Source organism: Arachis hypogaea, chromosome 7 (genome assembly GCF_003086295.3).
Source record: "Arachis hypogaea cultivar Tifrunner chromosome 7, arahy.Tifrunner.gnm2.J5K5, whole genome shotgun sequence".
NCBI classification, from domain to species: domain Eukaryota; kingdom Viridiplantae; phylum Streptophyta; class Magnoliopsida; order Fabales; family Fabaceae; genus Arachis; species Arachis hypogaea.
In genome coordinates this window covers 16,784,833-16,799,989 of record NC_092042.1, presented here as the reverse complement: position 1 = coordinate 16,799,989, position 15,157 = coordinate 16,784,833, and the positions used below count along the sequence as shown (strand labels likewise).

The following is a 15,157-nucleotide window of genomic DNA, read 5'->3' as shown; positions in this document are numbered from 1 at the left end:
TCAAGTTCTCCTTTTTTTTTCAAAAATGTCCTTTGGCCCTTGATTCAATGCTTATATTTTTAAAATATGTGACTCAAATTTCTTGCTTTATTTCATAAAAATTTCTGATCCTAACACGTTTCATACTTTTCTTCAAGCCATTCCACCACATTCTTGTTATCAACAACTAGTTTAGTGTCCGTGCTTTGCGCGGATTGTGTATTTAACTATTTATCATATTATATAATTGAATTATTATATATATAAATAAATTGTGAAGTATTTTTTGAGTTAGGGAAGTATTTTCTGCAGAACTTAGTCCGAAACACTTCCTAAAATATCACAACGCTGTCGGGCTGTAGAATATATTGCATTTTCTGCCATCAGTATTGAACTTCACCCTGTAACTGGTAGGTCACAAACTCCACCCATTGTTCTTCAAGAATTTGTTGAGCTTACAAAGCCTGCTCCATTGCTTGGAGCCAGTTATAGGCCTTAGTAAGATTTGTAGTCCATCTAAAGGTCAGAGGATGCACTTTCAGTAAAGTGGCAAGTGTCATCGGCCCCTCTTCACCGTTATTACCATTCCCGTGGTTCATCTGATTTCCCAATGCTTCAGCTATCGCCTGCATAGCTGCAGCCATGTTTTCTAGGGCAGTTATAAAGTCCATAGGGTCATTTTCTGCCATTCCGGGGTTCGCATTACCTATTCTACCTCTGCCCCGCCTGCAATCATTTTCACGAGTCGACATCAGGTCCCTGTTCACACCAAACAAGTGATATCAAGTTGATTAGTCTCAATATCACAAGGCTAGTACTTCAAAGTCCCAAATGCATGCTCATGAACATTCATTCCATATATATCAGTTAGATAACCTAATTTAGCATGTACAAACACCCAGAGTATTCCTAGAAACATAGTCACTCCGTCCCCAAGCTCTACAGGAATGAACTACTCTGATACCATAATATAACACCCGGCCACACAGAACTTTATGCTTAAGCCATAAAACAGAGGTGGTTTGGTATTACGACCTCTAAAATAAAATATATATACATAATATAATTGAAGAAATATAATATTCAAGAAGTCTTGAAGGGTGGTTAAGCTAAAATGTGAAAAATAAAAGCACAACACTCAAGGTAACGATTACTTCCGTACGAAGAAAAGTAAAGATACATGTAGATAATAGGAACAGAGTGTCAATGATACAAAATAATCAAGCTCAGTGCTCAACCTACGAAACTAAGGCTGGCCGAAAAATAATTACATAAGTATATACAAAAACCCAAGTTTTCAAAATACCCAAAATACTCTAGTTCTCCATGAAAGGCCTCTATGAGGTACAAAAGCTAAACAAAATAAGGGAGAAGTCTACACAATATATATATATATATATATATATATATATATATATATATATATATATATATATATATATATATATATCAAAATAACCCAACCTCTATTTTTACCACATTTTCCATCTCAAACCAACATTCCAAGTTTCTAAATCAACCCAAAACAAGCTAAATTCAATCTCAGCCCTTCTCACTCATTCTATAACCAATCAGTACACATATTCATCAATTTCAACTCCAAGATTCCTAATCAACATAATCTCATACTTAATCATTAAAGTAGCATCATTATACATTCAATTCATAATCTCATCAACCATCAATCAAAAGAATCAACCACCAATCCATTCTCAAACCCATTCAACAATTTTCATCAATTCTACTAAGCATTCAACATAATCATACATTCCAACCTATCATATGGTCGCTTCTAGCCTAAGTTTTCACAAAACATTATATATTACATACGAGAAACTAAAATCATACCTTGGTCGATTTCTCTCTACGCCAAAGACAACTCAAATTGGCGAGGTCACAAGTCTCCACCACCAAATATTCAGCACGCAAAGCTCAATCAAGCTTCCAATCTCCTCAATTGTGTTCCAAATTCACATATACACTACCTAATACATATTACCACATTCATATACACAAACTTAATGCTCAACCACAATTAATCAAGAAATTCACTAGGGTTTGAGAATCCTTACCTTACTCGTACCTCAAGTGAACACAACCCATTAATTCCTCAAGCTTAATTTGAGCCTAAACATCAAGACATCAAGTTTCAACAACCAAACTCTCACATTTTTGAAATTTAGGGGGGAAATGAGATGCTGAGATGAAAACAAGGTTCCTTACTGAAAGTAGTTACTGGACTTTATAGAGCTTGACGCAGTGGACGCGTGATCGCAAATGATGCGGCGATCGGAGCTCGGAGTGAGAAGTTATGTGAGATTAAAGTGAGAGGAATAGTTTGAAGCTTCTCCTTCCTCACCCTTTGTGTTTTGAACGTGTATTATGAATGGAGCAGGAAGGAATGAGTTGAAGCTCATATGGGTTACGTGAGTTGGTTGGGCTTCGGGTCCGGTTTGGGTCTGGTTCGACCGATCTGGCTCATTCGGTCTAATTTTGTCCCAAAACCTTTAAAGTTAGTGTCAAAATTTATATTTTAATTATTTCTACCTCATAAAACAATGAAATTTAATTTTCTAATTTATTGGATTAATAATTAATTCATTTGCTAATTATTCGTTAATTACGCGGGGTTTACAACGGGCGTCCCTGCACAATCATGGACATACAAAGCCCACGACTTGTTAACATTTATCCTTCGACACCATAATTATACTAGCGTCACCCTCTCGTGACTTTTCCATAATCACACGTGCCAACTTATCTTTTCTCTTTCTTTAATCTTTTACTTTATAAATCTCAAAATATCGAATTATGTTCACACTATTCTCTCTCCTTTCCCTAATTGTCTTATGAAAAGAGAATTATAAAACTCTTTAATAATATTCTATGTTTCTAATACTTTTAGAAAGTCTTACTACTATAATTTTCTTTCTTATTAAATAAAAATAAACAAAAATAAAATAATAAATTAAAAAATATAATTAAATATGAATAATTATAATAATAATTAAGAATACTAATATTTAATATTTCTATTTTTGTTATACAAAACTAGCTTTATTAAAGCTTTATTCTTATATTTTTATAAATTATACTTTAAACCCAAGATTGTAAATATTTGTTTTTACCTAATATTTTTAGAAAAATATTAATTAAATTTCACATATTTTAATATTTATAAAAGTAACCTATAACTTTTATAAAATATCTGTTCATCTCTGAACTCTTACTTTTTACTCAAAATACCCCAAAACTTATATATTTACAAAATAAATCTTAACTTTTACCAAAATATATATAATTTCATTATCAAAATAATAATGTTATGTTGGTGACAAGTACAACTCTTAAAACCCAAAAATTTTTTATTGAAATCTGTTCGAAAATATATATGATTCTAAATCCATTTTCAAGATTTACTGTAACCGATTTTTCATCGTTTTTCAGCTAATCTCTTGGTCATCAAACCTCATCAATTTTTTTCAATAATTCTCATTCACAATAGCCTCAAAATCATCAAAATAATTTCAGTTGGACTGTTTTTCCTGGCCGAACCATAATTCACAAGCAACAACAATAATTCAACAAAATGTCAACATAATTTTAATCAAATTCAACCAATAATCAATCAAGCCAACAATCACTTATCACATTAACATTTAATCGATGAAAAATTACCAAATTCTACCTCCGTACGAAATTAAAATAACGAAAATTCTGGAGAAGATTTTTGATCGAGCTACTGAAAAAAAAACGTCAGAAATCAGCTGTACTTCCTAGAATTCTAATTGGCCAAACTCAAGAAGAAGGAGAGTTACATTACCGTCAATTTCTACCGAACAAAAATAATATCAACGTATAGAGGAGAAAGATACAAACACTTTTATCGGATTAAATTTTTTATTAGAATTATGAATCATAAGAAATCGAAGCCAAAAATCATGGAGGTTTCACGGTTCATATAAGAGCACTCTCGGTCTCTCTCTTTTCATTTTAAGCTCAATTGGTGATGAATGAAGAGAAAAGGAAGATGATTAGGAGCTGATAATGTTAAACGAAGATTTGTGGTGGTTAAGGCTTCAATAGGTGTTATTGATCATATATATATATACATGCATACAAGCCACATTTCATTTATTTCTTTGTTCCCTTAATGGCTTCGGCCAAATCCTTTTTCCTTGTTCCCTTATCAAAACCATTAATAATTATTAATGGTAATAATAGTGAATGGAACTAATGGTAATAATAAAGATTAGAAAAAGTATATAGAGTCAAAAAGTGATCAACCAAAAAGTAAATAATTTAATTAATTTATAATTATCTTAATTAATTTTATTTATTTATATTAAAAATATTTGTACTTAATTGGTTTTAATGGAAAATTCAATTTTGAATGGATACGTTGAGATATTTTCGTCAGGTATCACGGTGAAAAGTCTATCGAATTCATTTTTGAGTCTTCATTTTTTCTCTCTCTCCATGGCGTCAGGTAAATCCTTGTTTTTAATCCGAACAACAAAGAAGCATCAACCTCCTCCATTCAAGGCATACTCACAGCGCACCTTTATCGGTAAACATTTGTTTCTTAACGCCGTTAGCGGTGTTGCGATTCATCGTGATTCTAATTATTTCGGAAAATAGTGTAATAATTCACTATTCTTTTCATCAATTGTCTCCACACTATCAATCAAATCATTCAACTTCCATAGCTTCCTCTTCGCAACGCGCCACCACGAGTCTCCCACCATCTACGCAATGCCGTTCAAGACGTCGTCGTCGGCCACCCTGCGGTCTTTTTCTCCTCCTATTTAGTTTTGATGATTCTTTTAATTAGTTTCTTATGTTTATTTTCCTAAATTTCGAACAATTCTTTTTATTAGTTTTGGATGATTCTTTTTCTTATGTAGTTTTGGATGATTTTTTTTCCTATATTTTGTATGTTTTTTTTAGGATTTGGATGATTCTTTTTATTATTTTTGGATGATTCTTTTTCATATGTTTTGTATGTTTTTTTTTCTTAGGATTTGAGTGATTCTTTATCTTATGTTTTGGTGTGTTTTTTTTGGAATTTCAAATTTTTTTTAAAAAGAGAAATTAGGGTTTGCGTAATAAATGGTAAAAGGTGAATTAGAGTAAGAAGAGATAATTAATAATCATTAATTTTGTATCGTTTAAAATATAAAATTTAAATAATCATTAATTAATGATTATTAATTAATATAAAATTAATAATCATTAATTTTGTAACCACTCCGCTTCAAGGGTCCAGACGCCTAACGAGATGCCTCTCGACCTGCATCTGGAAAACAACAACATAGTATGGAATGAGAACCGGAGGTTCTCAGTATGGTAAAGGTGCCACACACATAATATATAAGGTCCTGGGAATGCCAGAGGCAATCCTAGAACGCCGACACTCAGATTATAGAGCTTAAAGTATTAAATAGAAGCCATAAAAGGTGGTTTTCTAAGGATATTTAAACCTAACTTAAATTAACCTTAAATCTAAATCTCATTCTGTCATTCCTCCTTACCTCCAACTCCATCATGCATTTTCACAGACAAGTAAACAAACAAAGGCAAGCACAAGAAGGTTACAAGTACTGCAGATAACAAATATACATTTAACATGGCAAGTACATTTAGGCACACCCGGTTAATACACAAGCAAGTAGTTCAAGTAATATGCATATGATGCATGCCTGTCCTATGGCTGATGAGGCTCATCTGTCGGTTATCCAGCCAACCCGACAAGTCTGAATTGTACTTAGACTGTCCCCCGACGTGCATCCCCAAGAGTCTATGCATAGTTTTTCTCAAATAATCAATAATACTCAATGGGGGTAACGTTCCCGGGAATTTATATAGTGTCCGGTCACACACTTACGTCGTAGGGTCAACAGAGTATCGAGTTTTCAACCTGGTACACGTGGTGGCAAGCCACGGCACTTAATCCAGGGAATCTCGTATCTCAGATTATTCAAATTCATAAGCCATATAAATAATTCAATTATAATTCATCAACTTCAACATCATTCTCAATCGCATTTCATTCATCATCATACATCAATCATATTCAATCCTTATCCTTCATTATCACACCTCCCATTCCGTCCATCAATAGTTCCAATTCAAAACATAACTCATTCTTTTCTAAATGAATCAAACTTAAAACATACTCATTTTCTTAATAACTCTAAATCAAACCATATAACCTTTGAATCTAAATCTTTTTAAATAATCATATAAACAAAATCTCTAATTTTTTATAAAATTTCGGCAGCATCTCCTCTAAAACTCGGACTTTGCCACCCTTTTCGGGTCCAAACCTGCTTCCTTTTCAATTCAACATATCCTTCCTCATTATCATAACAATCTCCACAAAAAATCTACCTCAGATCAACAATTAAACTCATACAATATTCAAATCCAACAATCAAAATTCAACTGAGAGTCATAGTTCACAAATCCTAGGCTTTTAACACAAAATACCTCAAATCAATAATTCACCGAATCATTAATTAATCAACAAGCACCAAACCAACCATGTTTATCAACAATAACATTCAACTATAATTCTCTCCAAATTAACATAACAACATTCACCATCCAAAATTAATAACTAATTATCCAATAAACTTCAACCAATTATATTCATCGACAAATTACTAAATATTAAACATACACCTGCATTCCAACTTATCCTATGGTCATCTAGCCTAAGTTTTCACAGAACATTATATATTAAATGCAAGAAACCTAAACCATACCTTAGCCGATTTCCACGTAACGACCAAAGCTATTTATTCAAAACCAAGACAACCCCTCAAAACTCGACTAATCCGCTTCCTCCAAGTTCCAGTATTCACAATTTCAAGCTCCAATTATTTATTTTCAACCTAATACACATTCATAATACATATATACCCAATTTAATACTCAAAGCTCAAATTTAATGAAAATAAAATAGAATTATCGTATCCTCACCCTACCCAAGCTTCACATAAGTAAGAGTGAACGTTTCTCTCAAGCTAATTGGATCCTAAAACATCAGAAATCAAAGAAATTCAATATTCCCACTTAAAATTCGAAAATTGGGGGAAGATGAAGCTGAGAGTGATTAAATAAGTTACCTATGAAATTGTTCCGATAGAAATGTAGAGCTCGACGCGGTGAACGCGTGGCCGCAAACGGTGCGGCGATTGGAGCTCGGACGGAGAAGTTACGGGGATCGGAAATTAACGTAAGGGTTACGGGAATGTTTCTCGTTTCTCTTCTCCTTGGAAGCTGAAAGCTTCGTTGCTGCAGTAATAAGGGAGAAGACAAAGCTGGGTTCATTTAATAGGGCTGGTCCGGTTGAACCGACAGCCCGGTTCGGGTCCGGTTCAACCGGTTCGGTCCTTTCGGTCCAATTTTGGACCGTTTTCTTCAAAATTAGTGTCAAAATTCTCGTTTCGATGAGTTCTACCCTATTTTGATATAATATTCGCATTTCTAATCCTCCTTATTAAAAACTAATTTATTAACTAATTTAACCGGGGTTTACATCCTACCCACCTAATAAAGAATTTTGCCCTCAAAATTCAAATCTAGTTACCTGAAAAGAGATTTGGATAGTCCTTTCGCATATCTGATTCGAGCTCCCAAGTATGTTCCTCAATACCAGCTCGATTCCAAGCTACTTTTACCAACGATACTTCCCTTCCGCGTAATCGTTTAATACTGAAGTCATCAATTCTCACCGGAATTACTGGGAGTGTTAGATCTTCTCTTACTTGGATTGGTTCTGGTTCCAAAACATGACTTGCGTCAGGAGTATACTTCCGAAGCCGCGATACATGAAATACATCGTGCAAATTCGAAAGGTACGGTGGTAAGGCAATTCTATAAGCCACTGGTCCAATTCTCTTCAGAATCTCAAACGGTCCAATATAACGAGGATTCAGTTTCTTGGTCTTAATAGCTCTTCCCACGCCAGTGGTTGGTGTAACTTTCAGAAAGACATGTTCTCCTTCTTCGAATTCCAAAGGCTTTCGCCTCTGATCAGCATAGCTCTTCTGGCGGCTTTGGGCTATAAGCATTCGACTACGAATCTTCTTTATCTGCTCAGTCGTTTCAGCTATCATTTCAGGCCCTAATAAACTCCTTTCTCCAGTTTCATACCAACATAGTGGAGACTAACATTTTCTGCCATACAGAGCCTCATATGGAGCCATTCCGATGCTCGCATGCTAGCTATTATTATAAGCAAATTCTATTAATGGCATATACCGATCCCAACTCGTCGGCTGGTCTAAAACACACGCCCTTAACATATCCTCCAAGGTCTGAATAGTTCTTTCTGATTGACCATCTGTCTGAGGGTGATACGCAGTACTCAAGCTTAACTGAGTCCCAAATGCACGCTGAAAAGCTCCCCAGAATCTTGATGTAAAGCGAGGATCTCTGTCAGATATGATAGTAGAAGGCACACCATGCAACCTGACAATCTCTTTGATATACATTCGAGCCAATTCCTCCATTGTGCAACTTATTCGAATAGGAAGAAAGTGAGCTGATTTTGTTAGTCGATCCACAACCACCCAAATAGCGTCACAACCAGATCGGGTTCTAGGCAAACCTATCACGAAATCCATTGCGATACTCTCCCATTTCCATTGTGGAATCTTCAAAGGCTGAAGGGTCCCTGATGGTCTCTGATGCTCGATCTTAACCTTCTGACACGTTAAACATTTAGATACATGTAATGCCACATCATTCTTCATCCCTGGCCACCAGAACATCGCTTTCAGATCCTGATACATTTTAGTGCTCCCTGGGTGAATTGAAAACCCGCTCTTATGAGCTTCCTTCAAGATTCTCTGTCGCAGGTCTCCAATATCTGGCACAATAATCCGGTTCTTGAACCTCCACAAACCATCCCGTCCTTCTGACATTCTCCACTGTTTCCCCTGTTCGACTGTTGGTAATACCTTACGTAACGCTTCACTGTCTCGATGAGCCTTCAAAAGTTCTGATTTAAAATCACTAGAAATTTGCAACTGACTCAAACACAGGATTCCAGATTCTTCTCTAACTCCCAAATTCAAACCTTGGAATGCCTTCAGTAACTCTTCCTCCCGTAGCATCATCCAAGCTGCATATAAAGACTTCCGACTCAAAGCGTCCGCCACAACGTTCGCTTTTCCTAGATGATAATTCAATTCAAAATCATAATCTTTCAGAAGCTCCATCCACCTCCTCTGACGCATATTCAACTCTTTCTGCTCAAAAAGATACTTCAAACTCTTATGGTCTGAGAAAACAAGAAACTTAACACCATAGAGGTAGTGCCTCCAAATCTTTAAAGCAAATACAACAGCAGCAAGTTCCAAATCGTGTGTCGGATAATTCATTTCATGCGGCCTTAACTGCCGTGAGGCGTATGCCACAACATTCTGGTGCTGCATCAGAACGCACCCTAAACCTTTCAGAGATGCATCACAATACACTTCAAACGGTTCACTTGGTTCAGGTAATACCAATACAGGTGCAGTAGTCAACCTGTGCTTCAATTCTTGAAAACTCTCCTCACATTCTGGAGTCCAGATAAAAGGCGTATCTTTCCTAGTCAATTTAGTTAAAGGTAAGGCGAGATGTGAAAATCCCTTAATGAATCTGCGATAATACCCCGCCAGACCTAAGAAACTCCTTATCTCTGTCACTGAAGTTGGTCGCTCCCATTTCATCACTGCTTCAACCTTAGCAGGATCCACAGCTATTCCCTGCTTACTCACCACGTGGCCGAGAAACTTTACTTCACTCTTCCAGAACTCACATTTAGATAACTTAGCGTACAACTTCCTGTCTCTCAGAATTTGCAGCACAGTTCGCAAGTGATCAGCATGCTCCTCTTCAGTCTTAGAATAAACAAGAATGTCATCAATGAAGACAATAACAAACTTGTCCAGATACGGTCGAAAAATCCTGTTCATATAATCCATAAATACTGTCGGGGCATTAGTTAACCCGAAAGACATCACTGTATACTCATAATGACCATAACGGGTTCTGAAAGCAGTTTTCGGAATATCCTCGTCTCTAACCCTTATCTGATGATATCCGGATCGCAGGTCAATCTTAGAAAACACACCGGCACCCTGTAACTGATCCATTAGATCATCAATTCTAGGCAACGGATATTTATTCTTCACAGTGATCTTATTCAATTGCCGATAATCGACACACAGCCGCATACTCCCATCCTTCTTCTTTACTAATAACACTGGTGCTCCCCACGGAGAAACACTTGGTCGGATGAAATGCTTACCCAACAAATCTTCCAGCTGAGCTTTCAATTCAGCCATTTCTAAAGGTGACATCCTATAAGGAGTAATCGAAATTGGACCGGATCCAGGTACCAACTCGATTGCAAATTCAACCTCTCGGTTAGGTGGGAATTCATTAATATCATCCGGAAACACATCTGGAAATTCACATACAACCGGAATCTGCTCTAAACTCTGATCATCACCTGATACTCCCGCAGTTAATAACATAATACCCTGACATTCAGTTCCAGAACAGGTTACTATCATAGAATTTAAATAGTAACTATTCACCACAACCGGTGCTTCTGACCCTTCCGGCATAAACTGTACTGACTTCTCAGAACAATCAAGCAAAACGTGATTCTTGGATAACCAATCCAATCCCAAAATGAGATCAAGACCAGTCATAGGCAAACAAATCAAATCATGCACAAATTCACGTTGTTGTACTCGAAAGGGAACTTGTGGACATCCTATCCTAGTCACCATAGCTTCATGGGTAGCATTATATACTTTCAAATCATAACCTAAAACCACCATTCTCAATCCTAACTCATGGGCCTTTTCAAATGCAATAAATGAATGACTTGCACCTGAATCAAATAAAGCATTTAAGATTTTACCAGCCATTTCACAATTACCTCTAATCAGTGTCTCAGATCCCTCAGCACCTATGGTAGAAGTGGTGTATACTCTCCCTGGCTGCTGCACCCTACCAGTCTCATACTCCTTCTTCTCCGGGCAATTGGTGGCCATATGCCCGGGCTGTCCACAAGAATAGCATACTCCAAGTCCGAATCTGCACGGAACTCCAGGGTGATACCTTCCGCACTTCTGACAGTTCAGATCTTGCTGTGGCTGCTTCCCAAACCTTTTTCCTTGACTAGCATTGGTATTCGGCCTTCTGTAATTACCTTGATCCTGAGTCTGCTGCGGAACAAAACCTCCACGCTTGAAATTTCTACCTCTCGGAGCAAAGTTCCTCCCAGAAGGCCTCTGAAAAGGCACCCTCAAACTTCCTTTCTCTGCTGCCGCCTTCCTCACACAATCCTCAGCCACCCTACTCTTATTCACCAATTCAGAAAACACCCTAATCTCCATTGGGGCAACGAAGCTCAGAATATCACTCCGAAGACCTCCTTCATATTTAATACACTTCCATTCAGCAAAATCTTCAGGCGCACCTTGACAGATACGAGAAAAGCGACACAACTCCTCAAACTTACTAGTATACTCAGCAACAGTCATCTGTCCCTGCTTTAACTGCATTAATTCAAGTTCCTTGGCATTTCTGGCTGAATTAGGAAAATATTTCTTATAGAACTCTGTCCGGAAAACCTCCTAAGGAATCGCAGCACCATCAGGATGCAGTATACGTCGTGTTCCCTGCCACCAATACTGAGCTTCACCTTGCAACTGATAAGTTCCAAATTCAACCCATTGCTCTTCAGGAACCTGTTGTGCCTGTAATGCCCTTTCCATAGCCTGAATCCAATTATCTGCGTCAGTGGGATTTGAGGTTCCCCTAAAAGTCGGAGGGTGAACTTTCAGAAATGTAGCAAGTGTCATTGGACCGCCCTCATCATTATTGTTCCCATGATTTCCCTGATTTATCTGATTACCCAGTGCCTCGGCTGTCGCCTGCATAGCTGCAGCCATATTTCCCAGGGCAGCCATAAAGTCTACTGGATCAGTCCCTATGGGGGCAGGAGTAACGGTGCCTGTCCTACCTCTACCTCGCCCGCGACCGCGTCCGCGAGTTGACATCTGGTCTCTATATACACCAAACAAGTGATATTAAGTTGATCAGTCTCAATATCGCAAGTCTAATGCTTTAAGTTCCAAATGCATGCTCACAAACGTTTATGCCATATATATCAGTCAGATATCCTAATAGCACATAAACACATATACAGAGAATGCACAGAAGTACAATCAGTCCGTCTTTCAGGCTCTATAGGAACGAACTGCTCTGATACCATAATGTAACACCCTACCACGCTAAGCTTTACGCTTAAGCCATAAAGTCTAGGTGGTGTGGTATTACGACCTCTAAAATAAAATAAGTACATATAATAGCAGAAGAATTATAATATGCTAGGAGCCGTGAAGAAAAGAGGAAACAAAATCGCAAAATAAAAGCGCAACGCTCAAGGAACGGGTTAACCTGCGTGCTAAGGAAACCATAACTATTAAACATATGATAACAGAGGTAGGAATAGTGTACCAAAGATACAAAATAACAAGCTCCTAACTCAGCCTGCGAAGTCAAGACTGGCCGGAGAATATTTATATATATATACATACATATCCAGAACCCAAAAGTACATATACACAATCCTGCCTCTCCATAAACCTCTAGGAGGATCAAAAGAACAAGTTATGCAGAGAGAAAACCAAGTATATATATACACATCATAGCATAACAAAATAACCCTGTAACCACTCCGCTTCAAGGGTCCAGACGCCTAACGAGATGCCTCTCGACCTGCATCTGGAAAACAACAACATAGTATGGAATGAGAACCGGAGGTTCTCAGTATGGTAAAGGTGCCACACACATAATATATAAGGTCCTGGGAATGCCAGAGGCAATCCTAGAACGCCGACACTCAGATTATAGAGCTTAAAGTATTAAATAGAAGCCATAAAAGGTGGTTTTCTAAGGATATTTAAACCTAACTTAAATTAACCTTAAATCTAAATCTCATTCTGTCATTCCTCCTTACCTCCAACTCCATCATGCATTTTCACAGACAAGTAAACAAACAAAGGCAAGCACAAGAAGGTTACAAGTACTGCAGATAACAAATATACATTTAACATGGCAAGTACATTTAGGCACACCCGGTTAATACACAAGCAAGTAGTTCAAGTAATATGCATATGATGCATGCCTGTCCTATGGCTGATGAGGCTCATCTGTCGGTTATCCAGCCAACCCGACAAGTCTGAATTGTACTTAGACTGTCCCCCGACGTGCATCCCCAAGAGTCTATGCATAGTTTTTCTCAAATAATCAATAATACTCAATGGGGGTAACGTTCCCGGGAATTTATATAGTGTCCGGTCACACACTTACGTCGTAGGGTCAACAGAGTATCGAGTTTTCAACCTGGTACACGTGGTGGCAAGCCACGGCACTTAATCCAGGGAATCTCGTATCTCAGATTATTCAAATTCATAAGCCATATAAATAATTCAATTATAATTCATCAACTTCAACATCATTCTCAATCGCATTTCATTCATCATCATACATCAATCATATTCAATCCTTATCCTTCATTATCACACCTCCCATTCCGTCCATCAATAGTTCCAATTCAAAACATAACTCATTCTTTTCTAAATGAATCAAACTTAAAACATACTCATTTTCTTAATAACTCTAAATCAAACCATATAACCTTTGAATCTAAATCTTTTTAAATAATCATATAAACAAAATCTCTAATTTTTTATAAAATTTCGGCAGCATCTCCTCTAAAACTCGGACTTTGCCACCCTTTTCGGGTCCAAACCTGCTTCCTTTTCAATTCAACATATCCTTCCTCATTATCATAACAATCTCCACAAAAAATCTACCTCAGATCAACAATTAAACTCATACAATATTCAAATCCAACAATCAAAATTCAACTGAGAGTCATAGTTCACAAATCCTAGGCTTTTAACACAAAATACCTCAAATCAATAATTCACCGAATCATTAATTAATCAACAAGCACCAAACCAACCATGTTTATCAACAATAACATTCAACTATAATTCTCTCCAAATTAACATAACAACATTCACCATCCAAAATTAATAACTAATTATCCAATAAACTTCAACCAATTATATTCATCGACAAATTACTAAATATTAAACATACACCTGCATTCCAACTTATCCTATGGTCATCTAGCCTAAGTTTTCACAGAACATTATATATTAAATGCAAGAAACCTAAACCATACCTTAGCCGATTTCCACGTAACGACCAAAGCTATTTATTCAAAACCAAGACAACCCCTCAAAACTCGACTAATCCGCTTCCTCCAAGTTCCAGTATTCACAATTTCAAGCTCCAATTATTTATTTTCAACCTAATACACATTCATAATACATATATACCCAATTTAATACTCAAAGCTCAAATTTAATGAAAATAAAATAGAATTATCGTATCCTCACCCTACCCAAGCTTCACATAAGTAAGAGTGAACGTTTCTCTCAAGCTAATTGGATCCTAAAACATCAGAAATCAAAGAAATTCAATATTCCCACTTAAAATTCGAAAATTGGGGGAAGATGAAGCTGAGAGTGATTAAATAAGTTACCTATGAAATTGTTCCGATAGAAATGTAGAGCTCGACGCGGTGAACGCGTGGCCGCAAACGGTGCGGCGATTGGAGCTCGGACGGAGAAGTTACGGGGATCGGAAATTAACGTAAGGGTTACGGGAATGTTTCTCGTTTCTCTTCTCCCTGGAAGCTGAAAGCTTCGTTGCTGCAGTAATGAGGGAGAAGACAAAGCTGGGTTCATTTAATAGGGCTGGTCCGGTTGAACCGACAGCCCGGTTCGGGTCCGGTTCAACCGGTTCGGTCCTTTCGGTCCAATCTTGGACCGTTTTCTTCAAAATTAGTGTCAAAATTCTCGTTTCGATGAGTTCTACCCTATTTTGATATAATATTCGCATTTCTAATCCTCCTTATTAAAAACTAATTTATTAACTAATTTAACCGGGGTTTACAGGAAAAAGCTATCTAGTAAACCATTAGACTGACTTCTTTACGTATCTGAAAAGGTCATATATATCGAGGGTTAAAATTTTAGGAGCTCAACCTATTCCTGCAATAGGGGTTGCTTTCAGAAAAATA

At 37.0% G+C, this 15,157-nt stretch overlaps 1 long non-coding RNA gene across 1 annotated transcript; it reads right to left on the bottom strand.

The window, feature by feature from the left end:
• Positions 1 to 12,522: 12,522 nt before the first annotated feature.
• On the bottom strand, positions 12,523 to 14,810 carry LOC140174466 (uncharacterized). Its single transcript, XR_011863786.1, has 4 exons — positions 14,618 to 14,810; positions 14,472 to 14,526; positions 14,255 to 14,383; positions 12,523 to 12,783 (listed from the first exon to the last, which is right to left on the bottom strand). It is a non-coding gene; the product is annotated as an uncharacterized lncRNA (long non-coding RNA).
• Positions 14,811 to 15,157: the final 347 nt, after the last annotated feature.